Raw genomic sequence first — 23,542 nt, forward strand, 5'->3', positions numbered from 1 at the left:
AGAGACATCCTTGCCCAGATCTCACTAACCATGCGGCCCAAGTGTGTTTGTCCTCCAAGGAGCTCTCACACGCGCCCTGGAGAGACATCCTTGCCCAGATTTCACTAACCATGCGGCCCAAGTCACCTTCGCTCATGCTTTCACTCTACCTCTCACCTTTCAATACCAACATGCTCATTAGAGTCATCCATTTTTGCAAAAAGCATTCCATTAGCCTTTTAGCCTTCCTGTTTTAGCATCATCCCCTCTTTGGAGGTGAAGACTCCTTTGTAAGGTCAAATTTCTTCTATTTCAAGTTGTGTTAGGTCACCATGTCCTATCTTCGTGAATGTTCAGTGATCGTCTTATAATTTTGTGGTGAGGGGTTTCCTAACTCATGTAAATGATTTTTTTTCTAATATTAAGAAATCATGGGTCTGTTCTAGGAAGCATAATGTTAAATTTCAGCAGAAGTGGTCTGAATTGTGCCTTCTACCATAGCCAGAATCTGAGAGGGGTACAAAATAACCTAGTGAAACTTGATCCATAGAGGCAGTGGAGCGCCTACCATTATAGCAAGCCACTGCATAGACTGTTTCTTAGAGCAACATAAGCAACCAAGTATAGGGCTCTAAATAGAAGTGTGGGGCTCTAGCTGGTTTGGTCTGGTTGGAAGTCATTCTGCCCAGGATGCCTGGAATCCAACCAACGATCTGTTGGATCCTGGGCAGAAGTCACTGCCAGTCCCCAAAGAAATAAGACTACAATCTTGGCTTTGGCCAAGAAAAATGCCCAGGTTCAACCAGGGCAGCATTTTTATGACTCTGCCTTCTTGGCCTCAGGAAGCTGAAGTCCTTTTGAGTAGCTTCCTGAACAGATGAAGTATAGACCAGCGAGAGCAGATCAATATCAATTTTCGCATTGACTCGTTTTCTTGGCTGTCTGAATTGTTTTGAGAGGATTCTGTCGCTTTGTCTAGTATCAGTGGGAAACAGAGCTATGATGCATTAGCAGCGTCTGCCATGGGTGCAGAGGTGGGAGTGGACTGGTGTGCCAATGTTTGTCATTCTTGGTATACACAAGGAATTGTGCTCAAAGATAGTATTTAAATCATCACCCTGGGAAAAATATGTTACAAAGGGTGCTGTAACCAGGGTTATCGTATGATTTTTCATAAAATTAGGATACTTTTGAGAGTAAAAGGGGTGCTGTTATCCAAGGACAACAGGTGCAAACAAGTACCTATGACGGTTCATTGCAGATAACCCTCAAACGGAAAGGTGTTCCGTGTCTCCTCACCCCCACTGTGCTCTGCACTCTCTCCAGGGAGCCCTTTGATTTCCTCCCAAAGAGGAGGAAAGATTTCTTTCCTTACCTATCACTAGGTTCGTGGCAGGGGTCCCTGTAACAAAAGACAGATTAGAAAAACATACAGGTTTTTTTTTTTTTTTTTTTGAGACAGAGTCTTGCTCTGTCACCAGGCTGGAGTGCAGTGGCACAATCTTGGCTCACTGCAACCTCCGCCTCCCAGGTTCAGGTGATTCTCCTGTCTTAGCTTCCCAAGTAGCTGGGACTACAGGCGCACACCACCACGCCTGGCTAATTTTTGTATTTTTAGTAGAGATGGGGTTTCACCATGTTGGCCAGGATGGTCTCAATCTCTTGACCTTGTGATCTACCCGTCTCAGCCTCCCAAAGTGTTGGGATTACAGGCATGAGCCACTGCACCCAGCCACAGTTTTATTTCATATAAGTTTTACAAGTCATGGGCCGGGTGCCATGGCTCACACCTATAATCCCAGCACTTTAGGAGGCTGAGGCAGGTGGATCATGAGGTCAGGAGTTCGAGACCAGCCTGTAAAACCCTGTCTCTACTAAAAATACAAAAATTAGCTGGGTGTGGTAGTGGATGCCTGTAATCCCAGCTACTTGAGAGGCTTAGGCAGGAGAATCACTTGAACCCAGAAGGCGGAGGTTGCAGTGAGCCAAGATCGTGCCATTGCCCTCCAGCCTGGGCAACAGAGGAAGACTCCATCTCAAAATAATTTTTAAAAAGTTTTACAGGTCATGAGAGCCTTTGGAAATGAAGACCCAAAGAAATAGTAAACGTGTGAGATTTTTATGCTTGGCTTTCGTGAAGCATGGGTATTCATGGAGAAACAGAATTGGACAAAGGGGGTATGATCTAAAAGGAGGAAATGGAGCGGAGGGATGTTGTGGTCCGTGAGATCGGCACGTCTGCCTGGGGTCTCTTGACCAGCAAGGGGGTCCCAATACCTGGAAGAGAGAGTGCACAGAAGAAAAGAATGACAGGAAAGTTTGGGGTCTGGAGGGCTGACGAGGATTGCCCAAGTCAGCGATTTATTTTGTGCACCGGGTCTCATTATATACCCTTTAGCCTGCAGTGGCTGACGTCAGGTTACTTAGTGAGGTAACTACAACAAAGGAGAAGAGAAAATCACAACATTACAAGCCTAGGGTTCAAGTTAAAACTAGTAAAAGGAGAAGCATACAATCAACTGTCATAAAGATTGATCAAGAAGTCATAAAACAAACAGCTGACCTTTTCTACTTATCCGATAATCAGAAAACACAGAAACAAGATCACATTTTACAACGGTCAAACCAAGGTATAAATCTTAGAGGTAACAATTTCAAATGTCATATGAATAGTCACAAGCTTCAGTGAGTACCTGGTAACGGAGTCATAAAACAAGCCCAGAGCAGAAACTTCAAGAAATAGAATGTGCAGTGAAACCACACAGCCTTCACCCAGCCAAACTGTTAGATCAGTGAACCAGAAAACTTCTGCAAAATCAAACTTCTTGCACTTCCTTCTTTCCCTTAGCTCGACTGCGTCCAGGAGGGGAGAAATGTGTCTGGGCTTAAACTCCATTATGGCGGAGACACTTAGGGGTCTCTACGCTGGAGCGATCCCCACAGAGGGAACCTAGCAAGGCCTGTGTGTTCAGATTCTTCTCTTGTGTCCTTGTATCTTCAGTGATAGCATGCTCCTTTCCTCTGAATGTAGGGATAGCCAGGAGCAGGTAAGAGTGGCCTCCCTGCTTCTGCTGTTTTCTCAGGTGCCAAGGTGCCGTGTTTTGGGGTAGCGTGTCCTGAACACCATCAGTCTCAACTCACCAACCTGGCGACGAATGACCCAAGCTTCTACCTCCTTTTGTCCTCCATGTGTGTGCAAAGGAGTTCACAGTAAGAGTCCCATGGCTTGGGGGCTCTGCCCGTGCTGGCCAGCTTCCAGGGCACGTCCCACACTGACCTCTGCTCCCCCTGGTGGCAGAACCATCCAGTCCATGTACTGTGCTCAAGGAGTTGTTTGCCAAATGCCAGGGTCGCCTTCCCACTCCCTGTGGTGCGAACGGCTGTACCACCGGACCTCAGAGAGCCAGCTTCCCAATGCCCCAGCCCCATAATCCTGCCCCAGGAACCTGCCAGCCAGCACTCTCTACCACAGGGCAGAGTGCTCAGGCACAGCCCTCAGGCCTATTGGGATTCCCAAAGTATGTGATTGTTTTTTCTCTGTTAAAACACTGGATCGACTTGTATTCCTAAGAAGGTCCCCATTCCTTAGATTACCATGAAAAAGCTCAGGGTATGTGGGATTGAAATCACAAATTTAAAATGATGCCATGAGTGGCTGGCCCTTGCCAGCAGAGGTGCATTCTGGAAACGTCTAGTTGGCTCACTTCCTGGTAAATGTGTTGGCCTAGCTCAGACAAGCCACCTGAGAATGCTAGCCTCATTTCCCAGACTGGGCAACGAGATATTTGATCAGACAAATAACGTCCTTGACCTGCCATGACATACTCTCTTTTTTTTTTTTTTTTTTTTGAGATGGAGTCTCACTGTTGCCAGGCTGGAGTGCAGTGGCACAATCTCGGCTCACTGCAACCTCCGCCTCCCAGGTTCAAGTGATTCTCCTGCCTCAACCTCCTGAGTAGCTGGGATTACAGGCATGTACCACCACACCCAGCTAATTTTTTGTAGTTTTAGTAGAGACGGGGTTTCACTGTGTTAGCCAGGATGGTCTCGAACTCCTGACCTCGTGATCCACCCGCCTCAGCCTCCCAAAGTGCTGGGATTATAGGCGTGAGCCACTGTACCCGGCCAGTGCCAGTATTTTAGTAGAGACGAGGTTTCTACCGTTGTCTCTCCCTAGCACTGGTCTATTTTTTTAATTTCGCTGTTGTTGTTGTGTTTATTTGCCAATAGGAGATGAGAGCGTTGGGAGTCAGAAGACTTGGATTCTACACCTGACTTGCTCACAAATTATTTGTATGACTATGGACATGTCATTTTCCCAGCCACTTCCCATTCTTTATCTGTAATGTGGCTAGGGGAACCAAATCAGCGGTCATCAAGCCGTTTCAGAGGAAGTATCCCCCTTTCAAAACACAGCACATAATCGCAGCACCCTAAAGCCAAGCTGCTCTCATTGAACCTTCAGGCTCCTCTTCAGAGAAGGCAGGATGGGTCTTTCTGACGCCTCCAGCAGCAGAAGCTGTGGGGTTTCTCTCCTGTTGCCTGCCTTCTGGCCATCCTTCTAGGGAAGGCTGTTCCCTGCCTGTAGGCATTCCTGGCAAGGAGTGGGTGGGAAAATTAAAAGGAGATGAAATTTAAATCTCTCCAGTTTGCTGCCTGTCAGCAGCTCTGATCACACGTTTGGTTGGGGTGGAGGTTGAAACCAAAGACTCAGAGAAGGTTTTAGGTTATCTGTGCATTGCAATCCCAGGTGTGAGGTTATCTTTGCATTACAATGACAGATTTTAGGTTATCTGGGCATTGCAGTGCCAGTGGGGCTGGGCTAGCTGCACATGGGAGGGTGTGGTGTGGGTGAATTGCCCTGTTCTTTGTCTCTCCCTAGCACTGGTCCTCCAGGAAACTGGTTCTCAGGCCTGTAATAGCACGGGAATAACCCTGACCTTGGGGTTCTCCAGTCCCTTGTCAGCACTCGCTAAAATTAGGAGCAGCGCTAAGCTAGCAAGATCGGAGAACTTCATTAACTCTGTATTTCATAGGGGGCCTTCATTCATATTCACGTCTCACATTTTGCAGCCCTGTGAGGTAGGGCTTATTGTTTTAAAGTTGTTTCCCTCCTTATGTCTCCTGCTAGCACTAAACAGGCCTTGAGAGGCAGGGAGGATATTTCACCCATGCATCTTTTGTCCTAGATCAGCGATACAGCTTAGGTCCACAGATATTTGTTTATCTTCCATGACCTGTATAGGTAAGTGAATGAGAAAATGAAGCTCAGAGGGATTAAGAGATTAGCGTGGCAGTGAATCTGGGGTAGACATCTGTCTCCATCGTGCCCAGCTGATTCAAGAGTGCAGAGGTGACGGTGTGACTCTGTCTTCACCTTCCTGGTGCTCACCTGCGGTCCCTTATGCTCTCCCCAAGTGTCCCTGGAGTGTTCCACAGGCTTCTCCTGTCCCCCAGGACAGCTCCTTTCCCCAAGTGAACTGCGCCTGGCTCCCCCTTCCTGGTGAGGCCCTCAGTGGGGATAAGGAGAAAGACAGTGTTCCGTAGAAAACTGGCATCCGCTATGATGTTGTTTATCTCTGGGCCTGTAGGGTCCTCTGATCAGCGTCTCCAAAACCTGGGGCTATCCAGGACTGTGGAATCAGGATTTCTGGAGATGCAGATGATTTTTAAAACAATCAGTCCTTGGATACCCACAGCTTATCCTGTCCTTCCTGTCCATCTTCATCATGTGCCAGGAATCCCCAGGAACTGACTTCAGGGACACATGGGCCAGTCTGCCATCTCTAGCACCAGCCATGCCAAATCCTCCTACACTTCCAGTCATGGCTTTTTGATCTCCACCACCAGTGGCCTTTGGAGCACAGCGTGCTCCCCCAGCTCCCTCTTGCCTGCCTCAGCTCACCCATGCATCCTCCTTTCTGAGTTCTGCTAGTCCCTTTGGGCAGGGCCTTACAGATTAGCTCTTACTTCAGTCATGTTGTACCGAGCACCCACCAGATTCCGGAGCGCCATAGTGAACAAAACAAACAGGAAGCCTCTCCCTATGGAGGTTGCATTCTAGTGGAGGAGACAAAGAGGGAACACAGTGCCCCAGGACATGTGTGACATGAGGGTCTGCCAAGCATGAGTGCCGGGAGGGTGAGGAGTGGGGTCATGAGGGGGCGCTGCTCCACGGAGGCTATTTGAGAAGGTCTGAATGGGTGCTGTGATGTGGAGATTCACAGGCAGTTTCAGGCAGAAAGAACAGCAAGTGCAAAGGGCCTGAGGCAAGGGCACTTTTCCTCTATTCAAGACGGAGCAAGGGGGGCGCTGTTCCTGGTGCATTCCCAGCAGTGAGGGGGCTGCCAGGCACTTCGCAGGCGCTCAGTAAATACCTGACTGACTGTGGCTGGAGTGGAGTGAGTGGGTGGGTTATGGGAAAGAGGTAGTCAGTCAGGGGTAATGTTATGCAGCACTTTGAAAGCCACAGTGAAGACTGCAGATTTTATGCTAGGTATGGAGGGATGCCATTTGGTGGTCTTGAGTAAGAGAGTGGCATGGGTCAGGTGCAGTAGCTCATACCTATAATCCCAGCACTTTGGGAGGCGAAGGCAGGTGGATCACCTGAGGTCAGGAGTTTGAGACCAGCCTGGCCAACATGGTGAAACTCCATCTGTACTACAAAGATTAGCCAGATGCAGTGACATGCACCTATAGTCTCAGCTACTCAGGAGGATGAGGCAGGAGAATCACTTGAACCCGGGAGCTGGAGATTGCAGTGAGCCAAGATCATGCCATTGTACTCCAGCCTGGGCAACAAGAGTGAAACTCCATCTCCAAAAAAAAAAGAGAGAGAGAGAGAGAGTGGCATGATTAAATTGACCTTTTCTCCAGTGTGGAGAATAGGTGATGGGGAGTTAGAGGAGGAGCAAGGAGACCAGTTAAGAGGCCCTTGCAGAGGTCTTGGTGGAATGATAAGGACTTGTGCTGTGATGACTGCAATGAAGCCAGTGAAAAGACTTTGGGCTCAGGATGCATTTTGAAGGTGAGAGACTACAGGTTTTGAGGATGGATAAGGTGGGGAGCCAAGTCTGAACTCCAAGGCATTTCTATCAGCAATTTCATGGAAAGATCATGGTAGCCCATGTGTTTGCTAATTCCCTGCTTGTAAGTTTCCTTTGGATGAAAGCAGGAGCCATACCGCATAATGAGGCATATCACCCGTAGAGCCCTGGGTCTCAGCTGGTGCTGCATTAATTACCAGGGTGCATGAGCAGCCAGGACTGCAGATCGGTAACACTGAGCCTTCCCCCAGCTCCCTGGCATCAGCATTCTGGGAGGTGGTTTGGGTGCTCTCAAGGCATGAGATTTTTGTGAGGGTGGCCCTTCTGCATCACTCAGCTGTCATCAGGTAGTTAAGATGCCGCCTCTGCCTCTTTGAAGCTGGGCTGAAGGAGGAGGTGGGAACAGAATCCAGAAGTTAAACTGCCTAACTTCTCCCTTTCCAAGTTTATCCATCTTTGAGGGAGGGTTTCTCACTGTTCCCTGCGCACCCCAGTGCTTCTCTGCCTTTGTACATACTCACCTCATTTTCTCTTGTGCAGATTTCTCTCTCTCTCTCTTTGTATTTTTTTTTTTTTTTTCCTGAGAGAATGTCTCAGTCTATCACTTAGGCTGGAGTGCAGTGGTGCAATCATAGCTCACTTCATCCTCGACCGCCTGGACGCAAGTGATCCTCCCACCTCAACCTCCCAAGTAGCCAGGAGTACTGGTGTGTGCTCCCTCAGCTATTCAGGAGGCTGAGGCACGAGAATTGCTTGAATCCCAGGAGATGGAGGTTGCAGTGAGCTGAGATTGCGCCACTGCACTCCAGCCTAGGTGACAAAGCGAGACTCTGTCTCCAAATAAATAAATAAATAAAGCTGACAGCCAAGAGTGGCTCCAGATAACCCATAGTATCGCTGGATAATAGATTTTTCAAGAGAGGCTGCAAAGTTAGACTTTCTGCCTGGACAATCCTGATTTCTAGATGTTAGCAAGTGATTCCTTTTTTTTTTCCCAGGCAGCATCACTGAGAGGACCTTGTTACCAGTTTGAGACCTCACAGAGGTTTTAGGCCTTCTCCCGCTGAGGAAAGTAAATAAACTTATTTCGAAATCTCCAGGACATCTCGATGCTTCTCCTAAAGGGAGGATGCCTGCATCTTGTTTTTATTCTCTAGCATTAGCATCCCATTGTTCTGCTTCCCTCTGAGTGAGAACCCCAGGGCTACTATCATTATCGTGAGCCGGAATCCCAGCTTCATGTGGCACAAGTGCCTCTCTAGCTTGCCTTGAACTCTATATCACAGGCTTTTTTATTTTCCTCCAGGAGTGGTTTAAATGGGAGACTGCAGCCTTCTGCAAAGTATAATTGGGTTTAAATTGTAGGTTTAATAATAACGATGTTGGGCTCAATGTGGGTGCCTTGCAGCCTCTGTCTGCCGCCCTTGGCAACCAGTCCCTTCATCGATCCTCACATCCTCTTCAGGAGGGGACAGCTGCTAGGGACCTGAGACCCCCCACTCCATCCTAATATGGAACCACAGGGATGAGATTGCCTGTAGCCAAGGGCAATCGGAGGAGAAGGCGGACGATGGGCTTCCCTTTGTACCTCTTGGTATGAAGGGTCTGAGGCTGAATTTTCAAGGTTCTCAGCTGTCTTTTTCCTCTTCTTCACCTTTGGGTCTCCTCACAGCTCATTAGGGATTCTACTGGAAGAGAAGTGAGGAACACAAATTCCACAATTTGGTTTCTGTGGAGAAGGTTTAATTGGGAGAGTGTATTAACTTAATTGGCTATCATCAGGCTTCCAGCTTCTTTCTGTATTTTAAGTAACTTTCTCCCTTTTTTTTTTTTAATCAGAGCCAATAGAGCATGCCTTTAAAAGATTAGGTCTTTTCTTTGGTCTCTTTGAGTAAAAAGACCTCTGGTTCAGAAGTCAGAGAGCCTGAATTCTGACTGTGACTTTCTGGAAAGATCTGTGTATCCTTAGATAGATACTCACTCACTTCTCCTGGCCTCATTTCCACACTGGCTAGAGGAGTAGGTTAAATTACAGGGCCACGAAAGTCCCTTCTGGTGCTTGCAATGGATAACCTAAGTGTTTCTGTGAACCGACATGCCACGCCTCCTAGAACAACATTTGGTGTGTTTCAAAAGTCAATAAAAATACCGATCTACATATGTTATACAACAGACTAACTGAGGCTTGGACAAGTGAGGGCTTGTTCAGCGAAAACTCAGTATTGATGTTATAAAAAGCACAGGGAAGGATGTTGATGTTGTGTGATGTGGGGCATCCTGCTTGAAAATTACAGGCAACGGAGGCAATGACAGGGCAGCAGCGGCCCGCGGCCGACTCCTGGCCGCCTCATGTCAGCTTCCCAGGGTCCACCCTCTGGACAGACCGCAGATGCTCAGAGCCTGTGGTCTGCTTCCTCACCGATGACAAACAGCTCCTTATTTGTGTTGGTTTCTGAGCTGCCTTTGCTTCCACCACTGTTTCTGGATGTTTTTTTGTTTTTGTTCTAGATGGGAGCAAATTATAACATAGGAAGAACGGGAAGGGGTAAAAACAGAAACACTGAGCCTGAGGAAGTTTCTCTGGGCTTGGAAGTTGCCAATGGCCATTTTAACCGGCATTTTTGGGGGAGGTGGCGCCTGCACAGTTTGAAGGTAGTAAGCGTGGGATACCCCATTTTGTACAAACGTCGCCTACAACAAAGCTAATCGGATGACTGTATTCTCCTTCTCTCGCTCCACGAAGGAGCACACTTTGTTCCTGGAGACTCCAAGTCCACGTCGGCAAACGTTAGCTATCTATATCGCTTAATTTTTTTTTAATCTTTAGGTAGTATGCCTTTTTTTTTTTTTGCACTTTTTATTTTCTCAAAGTAAACATCCTTAAAAAGGACTAAATCTAACATAAGTAATAGATTCATTGATTAGGAAAGACATGCCCCCCGCTTTTTTTCCCCAGAAACAATCTGTTCATCTCTCTGTGAAACGGAATAAAAGCTTCTAAATGGCAGCTATTAACAGCTGATGAACGTGGCCTGGCTCGGCTATGTCATGAGTGGGCAGGAGAGAGGAGGAGCGGGGCCAAGCAGCGGAGTAAAAGGCTATGTGTTTACTGCTCTTAAGAGTTAGACATGGCCTTGGCAATAGACAGCTGCCCTCATTGACTCCAACTCCTAGTGTTATTAGGTCTAGGGATTCGCTACAGAAAACGATGCCTGCAGATGTCTTTACAAAGCTGAAACGTGCAGACCACTGATGTGTGAAGAGCTGCAATTTAGACCTCCAGAAATGCCTGGCCTCTAGAGGAATGGGATACCCAAAAGGTCAATGATGACAGGGAAGACAAGGACAGCACCCAGAGAAGATGGAATGGGGAAGTTCAGAAGCCCCGGCCCCTCGAGGACCTGAGTATGCCTGTGCCTGGCTCCAGGTCATGCACTTACCTCCAACGTAAGAGACCCTTACGATGCGGCCTGGAGTGAAGGTGGCTTAGAAAATGGCAGAATTTTTCTAAGGGCCAATTGTACACTCTGAGAAAGATCCAGAAGCTATCTTCTCTCTGAGGATAAGGACCACTTCCAGTTTGTTTCCAATTATTCATTCATATTTGATGAGCAATTAAATAAAAAGAAGGGATAGAGGAGCTTGGCAAGACCTCCCAGCAGCACTCATCAGCCGTGTCCTTGGGCCCACAAGGAGTCCTGTGGCCACTGCAGCCCTTGTGGCTGGGTGAGCTGTGGGGACATTCTAGTGCTTGGTAGATACCAGACCTCCTCTGGATACTCAGAGCAGAAAGAAAATGGATTAGAAGGATCCTGGCCACCCCACAGAGCCAATAAGGGGATGAACATAGGAGCTGGGGAAGGTGGCTGCAGGGTGACAGGTGGAACCCTGGCAGAGATGGTCTGGGCTACACTGTGCTGGCTCAGTATCCATGGCCCTGCCAGGCACCACCGGATGCCTGCACTGCCTTACATGTGGGGAAGGCCTCCTTCCTTCTAAGTTGGCCCTGCTGGGGGCCACGCAAAAGACACACATATTCAGGGCCAGGCATTGGAAGAGATGGTGATATGAATAATCCAGTTAATTCAGCAAATATGAATAAAGAAACAAAGTAAAAACACCACTATATACATTTTGGAATTGAATTTTGTGTCTACAGTTGGCAAGGGCCTGAAGTTACAGCATATTAAGAATATGTAGGCCGGGTGAGGCGGTTCATGCCTGTCGTCCCAGCACTTTGGGAGGACGCAGCGGGAAGATCACGTGAGGCCTGAAGTTACAACATATTAAGAATATGTAGGCCGGATGGAGCGGTTCATGCCTGTCGTCCCAGCACTTTGGGAGGATGCAGGGGGAGGATCACGTGAGGCCTGAAGTTACAGCATATTAAGAATATGTAGGCTGGGTGAGGCGGTTCATGCCTGTCGTCCCAGCACTTTGGGAGGACGCAGCGGGAGGATCACGTGAGGCCAGGAGTTTGAGAACAGCCTGGGCAACATAGCAAGACCCTGTCTCTACAAAACATTTTTAAAAATTAGCTGGGCATGGTGGTACATGCCTATAATCCCAGATACTCATGAGGCCGAGACAGGAGGATTGCTTGAGCCCAGGAGTTTGAGGCTGCAGTGAGCTATGACTGCACTACTGCACTCCAGACTAGATGACAGATGAGTCCCCTTCTCATTAAAAAAAGAAAAAAAAAAATTGTGAATGGAAGTGCCCAGTGGCTAGTGCAGCTAATTGGCTGAGGTGACGCTCCCGAAAAGCTCAGCACATTCTTAAAGAGAGTCTTAAGTGAAAGAGAATGGTTGGCCAGGCAATGTGGCTCATGCCTGTGATGCCAGCACTTTGGGAGGCTGAGGCAGGCGGATCACCTGAGGCCAGGAGTTCAAGACCAGCCTAGCCAACGTGGTGAAACCCCGTCTCTACTAAAAATGCAAAAATTAGCTGGATGTGGTGGTGGGTGCCTTTAATCCCAGCTACTCGGGAGGCTGAGGCAGGAGAATTGCTTGAACCTGGAAGGCGGAAGTTGCTGTGAGCCGAGATCGCGCCACTGCACTCCAGCCTGGGTGACAGAGTAAGACTCCATCTCAAAAAACAAAAAGAGAATGGTCACAGGTGGTTTTGTTATGGGCTCAGGCCAAGCCAAAACACTAGAGACACTCTCCCTGTCCAGGCTGTGATTTGCCACCTGCGAGGTCAACGCCAACTCTCTCCCCTTCCCTCCCTGCAATGCCGCCTGCCAGCTGTGCTGGGCTGTTGTTTTTCTGTGGGTCCAGCCCAGCCTCATGCACTAAAAAGTGCTCTGGCTTCTGAGGGTGAATTAACTCTTGTTTTTATTGCACTGTTAATTCTAGCTCTTGTCTGTCTCCCTAACTCATTCCACATGTCTGGTCCCTTCTGCCCACAGCAGTCCCTGCCCAGGCCGGGGCTCATCTGTTTTGTTCTTCTCGCCTGACAGGCGCTGGCAGCTCCATCCAGGAGCTCCTGGGGTTTTCAGATGCCTCTCTGGGGGATGCCTCCTCCTGCTCTGGACCGCACCGGATTGTAAACTTTTCGAGAGCCTGGACCTTAGCTGATTTGTATTTTATGTCTATTCTGAGCCTGATACTTAGCAGGGGCTCAACAAATGTTGTTGGGTCCATGACTGCTTTAGAGCACCTTGGAAGGCGTGCCCAGTGGCTGCTGGAAAGAGCGCCCACTGCACTGGAGATGGAGTTAGGGTTGGCAGCCTTACAGCCCAGGGAGGTGCCTCCATGAAGGGCCCCCCAGAGCTTAGCAGACACACGTGGGGCCTGGAAATGGACCATGGAGGAGCAGGTCCAGGCCCTACCTGGGGGGACAGCACATGTGGTTTGGGCGCAGGTCCTAGCTGAAAGCACTAAGAGTGGAAGAGGGACATGACGGGGGTGATGGGCCCCAGAAGATTCTACTCACGCTTGGGCCCTATGCCCAAGCCCTTAATCACGCATCACCTTCAAGCAGGAAGGGACTTAGAAACGCCTCTGATTTTGAGTTTCCCAAGATGTATTCCCTTAGAAGAGTTCTCCTCTCTCCCTCCCTTTCTCCCATCCTCATCTTAACCTGGCCCCTTCCATCTTCATTCTCCAGAGGTGGAAGGGTGGAGAAAGCACCCCAGGTGGGTAGATGGGTCCATTTCAGAATCTACCCGTTTCCTCCCAAAGTCTGGAAGGTGTATGGCCTCTGCTTTGAAAGCAAAATGGTAGAGTAAGAAAAGTGTTAGAGAAATCATCTCCACACCCGCCTCCGCCGCGTTCCCTTGCTACACTGTGTTCCTGGTCGGCTTGGCTGTGGTTCCCACTCCCTCCTCCTCTCCCACCTCCGATTCCAACAGGTCCGCACACTGGATGAGCCATTAGCTCTGCCCCAATTTTAACCCAATGAGCAAGACTCTTAGAACCCAGGAGTGGGGCGCTCCTCTCATCTCAGCCCCTCCCCCGCCGTGCGCACCCCCTCGTCCGCCTCCTCCCATTGTTGTTATTTCTGGGAGCCAGGGAGGAACAGTGTGAACTAGCGACTGCAGGATTCAAGTGTATTGTGACCACCCCACTCAGAACCACAGTGTTTTTAAAAGGATGCATTTGAACAGCTGGTGGTGCACATACACCAGGCTCTTCCAGGCTTCAGGGGACTGAAGTTTCCTAGTATGAAGTTAAAAGATAAGTTCTTTATTCTTTCATCCTAAATTTTGCTTTAGCCTGATTTGCTGACCCTCTAGTCAGAGTCCAACACGCAGCCCATGCAACACTGCTAGGTGATTCACTAGAAGTGGGAGGTGGGAATCGTTTGGGAAAACACAGATAAACATACCTAAAACCTCTGTGCCAAGGGACTTCTAAGAACTTTTTTATTTTTTTGAGACAGAGCCTTGCACTGTTGCCCAGGCTGGAGTGCAGTGGTGTGATCTCGGCTCACTGAAACCTTCACCTCCCAGGTTCAAGCGATTCTCCTGCCTCAGCCTCCCGAGTAGCTGGAATTAAAGGTACTTGCCACCATGCCTGGCCAATTTTTGTATTTTTAGTAGAAACGGAGTTTCACCATGTTGGCCAGGCTAGTCTTGAACTCTTGACTCTTGACCTCAGGTGATCCTTCCACCTTGGCCTCCCAAAGTGCTGGGATTACAGGCATGAGCCACTGCATCCAGCCTCAGAACTCTTAATAGGGCGTGTATTTTCTAAGAGCAAAGACTGTGTCTCTGTCATTCATTCTGAGGCCTTCAAATAAAAGATCATCAAAAATGAATACATGCATTATGAATTTCCAAAAGGAAGTATGGTTTACACAGCCTCTTCCAACCTCAGGACTCTGCATTTGCAGAGCAGCTCAGGGATGCGGCTTCAGGTCCTGCTCCCAGTAAAGCTGGTGGGAGGAGGAGTGGGGAGTGTTTGCTGGCACCTCTAAGGACGCAGACCCAGAATGGGAGGAGGGTGGTCCTTAATTAATAAAGTGGCCATTGCATTGGTGGCTCTTACGTTGAACTCAAGCACAAGTGCATTAAAACATGTATTTACTGAGCATCTACAGGGAACTCAGCATGATTCTTAGGAAATGTGCTGACAGCATGCTAGGTGCTTGATGCAATGAACCAAACACAGTTTCTGGCATGAAATAATTTCAGGAGTTCGATGAAACAAGCCTAGAGGAATAATGAGAAAACAATTCAAGGCAGTAATAATTGTGAGCCTGGGTGTACAGTGCCAACAGTAAGCATCACGAACTGTAGAAATACAGAAGGCATTGGACACGCCTGGGGTTATCATGAAGATCGTTGGGAGAAAGTGGATTCGAGGTAGATTTCAAAGAATGAGAGGGATGTAGTTTATAAAACAATAAAAAGGCAGCATCCAGGCTGGGCACAGTGGCTCACGCCTGTAATCCCAGCACTTTGGGAGGCAAAGGTGGCTGGATTGTGAGGTCAGGAGATCGAGACCATCCAACATGGTGAAACCCCGTCTCTACTAAAAGTACAAAAAGATGGGCGTGGTAGTGCACACCTGTAGTCCTAGCTACAGGAGACTGAGGCAGGAGAATCGCTTGAACCCAGGAGGTGGAGCCTGCAGTGAGCCAAGATTGTGCCACTGCACTCCAGCCTGGGTGACTGTGAAACTCTGTCTTAAAAAAAAAAAAACGGCAGCATCCTTAGGAAGAGATCTTTGTTTTGTCCACTCATGTATCCTAAGCACTTAGTCCTCAGCACAGAGTCACTGCAATAAACATCTGTTGAGTGAGGGGCCAGGCGCGATGGCTCACACCTATAATCCCAGCACGTTGGGAGGCCAAGGTGGGCAGATCACTTGAGGCCAAGAGTTTGAGACCAGCCTGGCCAACATGGTGAAACCCCGTGTCTACTGCAGATACAAAATTTGCCAGGTGTGGTGGCACATGCCTGTAATCCCAGCTACTTCGGAGGCTGAGGCAGGAGAATCGCTTGAACCTACCTGGGAGGCAGAGGTTGCAGTGAACCAAGATCACACCATTGCACTCCAGTCTGGGTGACAAAAGCGAGACCCTGTCTCCAAAATAAATAAATAAATAAATAATTTTTGAGTGAAAGAGCAGAGGAGGGAGGACGAGCATTCTGGAAGTTAACAGCCAGACAGAAGCTCTAGGGTGGGAATGCCTTCACTCAGCGTGGGGAGAGGGAGCACAGTAGGAGTGGTGGTGATGGGGGTGGTGCTGTGTAAGAGCTGTAGGTTGGAAAGTGGTGGTGGGGGGCGCGGTTTGAATTGTAAAGAGTCTTGAATACCAGGATGGAAAATTCAAATGTGACGTTGTAGGGTTTTTTTTTTTTTTTTTTTTTTTGAGACACAGTCTAGCTCTGATGCCCAGGCTAGAGGGCAGTGATGCGATCTCGGCTCACTGCAACATCTGCCTCCCAGGTTCAAGTGATTCTCCTGCCTCAGGCTCCCCAGTAGCTGGGATTACAGGTGCATGCCACCACACCCAAAATTTTTTGTATTTTTAGTAAAGACAAGTTTTCACCATCTTGGCCAGGCTGGTCTTGAACTCCTGACCTCATGATCCACCCACCTGAGCCTCCCAAAGCACTGGGATTACAGGTGAGAGCCACCGTGCCTGGCATAGGTTTTTAACATGGGAAAGCAACTATAATGAAAAGTCATTCAAATGGAAAAATAACAATGGCAGCAGCGTTTTAGTCTGGAATATTAGTTTGGTGACTGATGGCAGGATGAGAGAAAGAGAAGAGCCAGACTCTTCCAAGTGGGGTGGTAGCAGTGGGAGTAGAGAAATAAAAAGATACATGAGAAATGTTCCAAAACAAAGACAGAGGGCTTGGGGGGTAAAGTAAAAGGAGAAAGTTAAAAGTAAAGATAACACTCAGAATTCGAATAATTAGGAGAATGTTGGTATTCTCAAGGGAAAAAAATGAGAATGTATTAGTCCATTCTCACACTGCTATGAAGACATACCTGAGACTGAGTCATTTATAAAGAAAAAAGGGTGAGGCTGGGCACGGTAGCTCATGACTATACTCCCAGCACTTTGGGAGGCCATGGTGGGTGGATCACCTAAGACTGGGAGTTCAAGACCAGCCTGGCCAACGTGATGAAACCTGTCTCTACTAAAAACACAAAACTTAGCCAGGTGTGGTGGCGGGCACCTGTAATTCCAGCTATTCAGGAGGCTGAGACGGGAGAATCGCTTGAACCTGGGAGTTGGAGGTTGCAGTGAGCCGAGATCATGCCACTGCACTCCAGCCTGGGTGACAGAGCAAAACTCCATCTCAACAACGACAACCAAAAAGAGGGCTAATTGGCTCACAGTTCCACAAGCTGTACAGGAAGCATGATGTGGCATCTGGGAGGGACCTCAGAAAACTTACAATCCTGGCAGAAGGTGAAGGAGAAGCCAGCACCTCACATGGCTAAATCAGGAGGAAGGGTGGGGAAGGCGCCACGTACTTTTAAACAACCAGATCTGGTGAGAAGTTACTATTGGTACCAAGGGGAAATGGTGCTTAGTGCTGAACCATTCATGAGAACTCCACCCCCTTGACCTAGTCACCTCCTACCAGGCTCCACCTCCAACACTGGGGATTATAATTCAACATGAGGCCACAGCTCCAAACCATATCATCAGCTTACCTTCTAAAGGTTCAGAAAGCACAGCTGAGGAAGGGCTATAGGTACTTCTTTTTTTTTTTTTTTTTTTTTTTTTTGAGATAGAGTTTTGCTCTTGTTACCCAGGCTGGATGGAGTACAATGGCACAATTTCACTCACTGCAACCTCTGCCTCCTGGGTTCAAGAGATTCTCCTGCCTCAGCCTCCCAAGTAGCTGGGATTATAGGCATGCACCACCATGCCCAGCTAATTTTTGTATTTTTAGTATAGATGGGGTTTCACCATGTTAGCCAGGCTGGTCTCGAACTCCTGACCTCAGGTGATCTGCCTGCCTCAGCCTCCCAAAGTGCTGGGATTACAGGCGTGAGCCACCGCGTCTGGCCCCTGTGGGCACTTCTTAGGCCAGCATAGGCCTCGCCTTCCCTTCAGTGTGACCATTTGACACTTGAAGCAGTTCACAGCTGTGCATCGACTTCAATGGGAGCCACATCTCATGGTGGTTGTTGAGTACCATGGGCTGAGTGCAGTCATTGGCCATAAATCAAAGCTCACTAGATGGAAGAGTAATTTCAGGATTGGGGAGGGAGGAGACTGTGAATGGGGAGTTGGATTTGAAAGTAATCCCATCTGCTTGGTGACCTTCCCCTTTGGAGTGCTGCCTTCTGCTGTTTAAACTTGGCCTGACATTTCTCGGCATTTTCAGCCCCTCTCCTGTCCCCAGCCCTACATCACACACTCCCCTCAGCAGTGAGCACACTGGGAATTATTGGTCTTGAAATCAAGGTGGAGCTCAGTAGAGTGGGTAATTAAGAATGTGATTTTTTTAAAGCACTTGAGGGAGTTATTAGAAATCAGAACTGTCTTTTTCATTTGAATAAGAGTTACTGGTTTGTGAGGGCAGTGACTGAGATGTCATTCTCTGTGTTTTTGGAAGCTGCAGGGCTCTGAGTCTAGCCCTCAGGAGCTCTTAGCATCAGTGAGCCTCGCGAGCATCAGCAAGCCCACGGCTCCTGCCCACACAGCACCTCCCTGCCAGGGGCTGCCGTCCCGGGGCCTCTGGTGTCAGGCGCTCAGGATGACAGTGTCCTGAGAAAACCCTTTCCCCAGCCAGTCCCCAGCATGTGGTACATTCTCTACCTCAGCCATGAGCCTCTGTCCTTATGTCTGTGCAATTTCTTGTTTAGAGCAGACCCAACAGGAATAAATTCATGAACCTCAACAAAATAACAATCTACCACAAGGACAGAATGATGTTTACGAGCCACATCGGAAGGAAAGAACCATTTTGGCAAATTCTTCAGCTGAATTTGAACGATGCATATGTGTATTTTTGTTTTTGTTTTTTCTTTGAGATGGAGTCTCGCTCTGTCGCCCAGGCTGGAGTGCAATGGCAGGATCTGGGCTCACTGCAACCTCCACCTCCCGGGTTCAAGTGATTCTCCTGCCTCAGCCTCCCAAGTACCTGGGATTACAGGCGCCCACCATGCCCGGCTAATTTTTGTATTTTTAGTAGAGACAGGGTTTCAACATGTTGGCCTGGCTGGACTCGAACTCCTGACCTCATGATCCGCCCACCTTGGCCTCCCAAAGTGCTGGGATTACAGGTGTGCGCCACCGTGCCCAGCCGTGTTCTTAAATATAATTTGAAGTTGAGAACATGGAACGTTTGAGAAGAGGAGACTAAGAGGTTGTGACATCAGCAAGAAAGCAGAAGAGGTAGCCCCAGACCCTCCTTCTTGGCGTGGAGATAGTGACTCAGCACCATGCAGACCAGTTCTCTTTGTGAAAAATCCAGAAACCAGAGGCTTCTGTCCCTCAGGTGAGTGCTTCACCAGCCTCATCGAAGCCTGTCATCTGATACCATGCTGGAAATGGCCAACTGCAAGCACTCTTCAAAGGATCTGAAAATTCAGAGAATTTGGAAGTAAAGGACAGGAGGCAGCCCTCTAATAAAAAAAAGAAAAGAAAAAGAAAAAACAGTCATAGTGTAGACCTTTAATCTCTGAGAGTAGTGAGCTCAGGCTCTAACTTGACCAAAGGCACCAAAATAGCCAAGCCCAGAAGGTTATTTATTATGTACGAGTGGGATGGTCTGGCTGTGGAATCTGTCTGGAAGACAAGCTGCAGAACTGTGGGAGAATGCACCTGCTGCCCGCCACGGATGTCCACCCACTCCTGCTCGGGAGGGACTCGTGGACTCGCAGCCTGAAGCTTTCACACGCTTCCATCCACACTTATTCCCTTCACGGCATCAGTCCATCATTTCTCATCATAAAGCATGATTCTGACCTCAAAGAAGAGGAGATGGATTTTTCCTTCCTTCAGATGTGAAAACAATTTGGAAGCTCCAGACGACAGTTTTTCTGTAAGGATTCAGAGGGCTAATTTCTTGTTTTCGGCCCTCACACCCCTTCATCTTTACTTTTCCTCTCAAACCTTCAGGTCTCAGGGGTAGAAAATAAACCCTTAGAGGATTTGCCTCTAGATCAGATGTCCAAAAACTTTCCTGGAACTTCTGGAATATTTGCCTCGAAGAAAGAGGGCAACCTCAAGTCAAAGCCCCTCCTCCCTCTATACACATTAAAGATCTGAACAATAAACAAAACCTTCTTCATCTTCTTTTTTCTTTTTTTTTGAGACAGAGTCTTGCTCTATCACCCAGGCTAGAGTACAGTGGCACGATCTCGGCTCACTGCAACCTCCGCCTCCCCAGTTCAAGTGATTCTCTTGCCTCGGCCTCCCTAGTAGCTGGGACTACAGGCACATGCCACCACACCCGGCTAATTTTTTGTATTTTTAGTAAAGATGGGGTTTCATTCGCCATGTTAGCCAGGATGGTCTTGACCTCCTGACCTTGTGATCCGCCCACCTCGGCCTCCCAAACTGCTGGGATTACAGGTGTGAGCCACTGTGCCTGGCCAGTCTTCTTTAGGGGCGTTCAGGAAACTCAATTCAGGACTTTTGTTTCGTCTCCTAGAAATTCTCTCTTCCTTGAAAAAACAAGCTGTCCTATGTCAGTGTTTTCCAGTGTCCACTTCATACTATCTCAGACTCATGTTCTGGATCTTCCTCCTCTTCGCATTTTTCATCATGTGTTCCTTTGGCAAATGCCCCAATACCCAGTTTTCCTGAATTGCCTTGGCAAGATTGCTGCCATTGCTTCAGAATTGCCCAAATGGGCTGGGCACAGTGGCTCATGCCTGCAATCCCAGAACTTTGGGAGGCCGAGGTGGGCGGATCACTTGAGGTCAGGAGTTCGAGACCAGTCTGCCAACATGGAGAAGCCCCATCTCTACTAAAAATACAAAGACTAGCTGGGCATGGTGGCGCGTGCCTGTAGTCCCAGCTACTCAGTAGGCTGAGGCAGAAGAATCGCTTGAACCCAGGAGGTGGAGGCTGCAGTGAGCCGAGATCACACCACTGCACTCCAACCTGGGCGACAGAGCGAAATTGCGTCTCAAGAAATAAAAGAATTACTCAAAGGAAGAGGACAGAGACTGAGCGGGAGTTCTCAGGCCCATTGCTGGTGGCCCTCTCTCCTGGAGCCCCCTCTCTCGTTAGAGCCCAGACCTCACCCACTGCCACATCAGAGGACCAGTGGCATTCCTTCAACACCACTGCTAATAGTAACCAGGTTATCAGAGCCCTGGAGAGGAAGCTACACCTAGTCCTCAATGGACAGTGCTCCTCCGCTCTCCCAGAACATCGCTGGCCGCACTGCCCTCTAGTTTGCAGTCTCAGCCTTCAACTTGATGCTCAAAAGCTGCAACTGGGAAAGGACCGCTTATTGTTTTAAAAGTGAAGGATTTTGAAGATAGTAATCTAACTTCTAATGAAGATGAAAAGCTATTTCCTGCCCACCCCTGTTCTCTTTCTCTTTCCCTCTTCCTCTGGCTCTATTCTCTGAAAAATGCAGCTCAGGAAAATATGGCCCTGGGGAGTAATGGATGTGAGAAAGCTGTGTAGCCTGAGCTGAAAAGCAATTAGTTGTCCCCAAGCTGTCTCCAAACCAGCAGAGGCACATCCCTGAGGCGGGAAGACATCACTGTGATTTAGTTCTGTGTTGGTCAGTTTGCTGACAGTGTTGCTGTGTGCCCTGGGGCCCCTTGAAAAGTGGTCACCACTTGCCTAGCTGGACGGTAACTTTGAAGGGCCTCAAGAGTCAATGGGTAAGAAAGGAGACCAAGGAAGGCATATCTTTGAATATGTGGCTAGTCGTGAGCTGTTGCTTAGGTTTAAAAATGCTAAATTAAGGCCGGGCACTTTGGCTCATGCCTATAATCCCAGCACTTTGGGAGGCTGAGGCAAGTGGATCATGAGGTCAGGAGTTCAAGACCAGACTGACCAACATGGTGAAACCCCGTCTCTATGAAAAAATACAAAAATTAGCTGGGCATGGTGGCTCATGCCTGTAATCCCAGCTACTTCGGAGGCTGAGGTACGTGAATTTCTTGAACTGGGACCAGGGAAGCGGAGGTTGCAGTGAGCGAGATTGCACCACTGCACTTCAGCCTGGGCTACAGAGCAAGACTCCATCTCAAAAAAAAAAAAATGGTAAATTAAGATTCTGAGACCAGGTGTGTTGGCTCATGCCTGTAATCCTAGCACTTTTGGAGGCTGAGGCAGGTGGATTGCTTGAACCCAAGAGTTCAAGACCAGCCTGGGCAACGTGGCAAAAACCCCATCTCTATAAAAAAATATGAAAATTAGCTGGGCATGGTGGTGCATGCCTGTAGTCCCAGACACTCAGGAAGCTGGGGTGGAAGAGTTACCTGAGCCCAGGAGGTCGAGGCTGCAGTGAGCAGTGGTCAGGGCACTGCACTGCAACCTAAGTGACAAAGTGAGACACTGTTTCTCAAAAAAAAGAAAAAAAACTTCTACCTGCTTGTTTTTTTCTGGGTACTTTTTTTTTTAATTATACTTAAAGTTCTGGGGTATGTGTACAGAACGTGCAGGTTTGTTGCATAGGTATACACGTGCCATGGTGGTTGACTGCATCCATCGCCCCGTCATTTACGTTAGGTATTTCTCCTAATGATATCCCTCCCCTGCCCCCCACCCCCTGACAGGCCCCGGGTATGTGATGTTCCCCTCCCTATGTCCATGTGTTCTCATTTTTCAACTCCCACTTATGAGCAAGAATATGCAGTGTTTGGTTTTCTGTTCTTGTGTTAGTTTGCTGAGAATGATGGTTTCCAGCTTCATCCATGTCCCTGCAAAGGACATGAACTCATCCTTTTGATGCTGCATAGTATTCCATGGTGTATATGTGCCACGTTTTCTTTATCCAATCTATCATTGATAGGCATTTAGGTTGATTCCAAGTCTTTGCTATTGTGAACAGTGCTACATTAAACATACATGTGCGTGTGTCTTTATAATAGAACCATTTATAATCCTTTGGGCATGTACCCAGTAATGGGATTGCCAGGTCAATGGAATTTCTGTTTCTAGATCCTTGAGGAATCGCCACACTGTTTTCTACAATGGCTGAACCAATTTATACTCCCAGCAACAGTGTAAAAGTGTTCCTATTTCTCCACATCCTCTCCAGCATCTGTTGTCTCCTGACTTTTTAATGATTGCCATTCTAACTGGCATGAGATGGTATCTCAATGTGGTTTTAATTTTCATTTCTCTAATGACCAGTGATGATGAGCTTGGGCACGTCTTTATGTCTGGAAAAAAAAAATCCCTTTATAGTATTATTTCCTACAACGTGAAGCTCAGATGACCATATTTGAGAGATGCTAATAAAAAAAAGAATTTCATGGTCAAATAATTTTTTTATTATTGTATTCATTTTATTTTATTTTTAGAGATAGGGTCTCACTCTGTCGCCCAGGCTGGAGTGCAATGGTGTGATCATGGCTCACCAGTCTTGACCTCTGCAGCCTCAGGTGATCCTCCCACCTCAGCCCCACCATCCCCAAGTAGGTGGGACTACAGGTGTATGCCAGCATCCCTGGATAATCTTTTTGGAATTTTTAGTAGAGACGGGGTTTCACCATGTTGCCTAGGGTGGCCTCAAACTCCTGGAATTAAGAGATACACCTACCTCAGCCTCCCAAAGTGCTGGGATTACAGTTGTGAGCCACAGCACCCAACCTACATAAGATTCAAAAGTTCTTTTTTAAACCTTAAACAGCATTTAGTTTAGTTTTGTTTTTTTGGGTTGGAGTTTTGCTCTTGTTGTCTAAGCTGTAGTGCAGTGGCACGATCTTGGCTCACTGCAAACTCTGCCTCCAGAGTTCGGGCAATTCTCCTGCCTCGGCCTCTTGAATAGCTGGAATTAAAGGTGACCACCACCACACCCAGCTAATTTTTGTATTTTGAGCCGGGCGTAGTGGCTCACGCCTGTAATCCCAGCACTTTGGGAGGCCGATCAAGAGATCGAGACCATCCCTGTCAAC

At 48.1% G+C, this 23,542-nt stretch overlaps 1 protein-coding gene across 1 annotated transcript in view; it reads left to right on the top strand.

Moving 5' to 3' along the window:
* The window catches only part of PDZD2 (PDZ domain containing 2), a 398,209-nt gene that overhangs the window by 36,305 nt on the left and 338,362 nt on the right, over positions 1-23,542 (top strand). The window lies entirely within an intron of this gene.

Source organism: Aotus nancymaae, unplaced genomic scaffold (assembly GCF_030222135.1).
Source record: "Aotus nancymaae isolate 86718 unplaced genomic scaffold, 86718_ANA_hifiasm-v0.15.2.pri h1tg000014l, whole genome shotgun sequence".
NCBI classification, from domain to species: Eukaryota; Metazoa; Chordata; class Mammalia; order Primates; family Aotidae; genus Aotus; species Aotus nancymaae.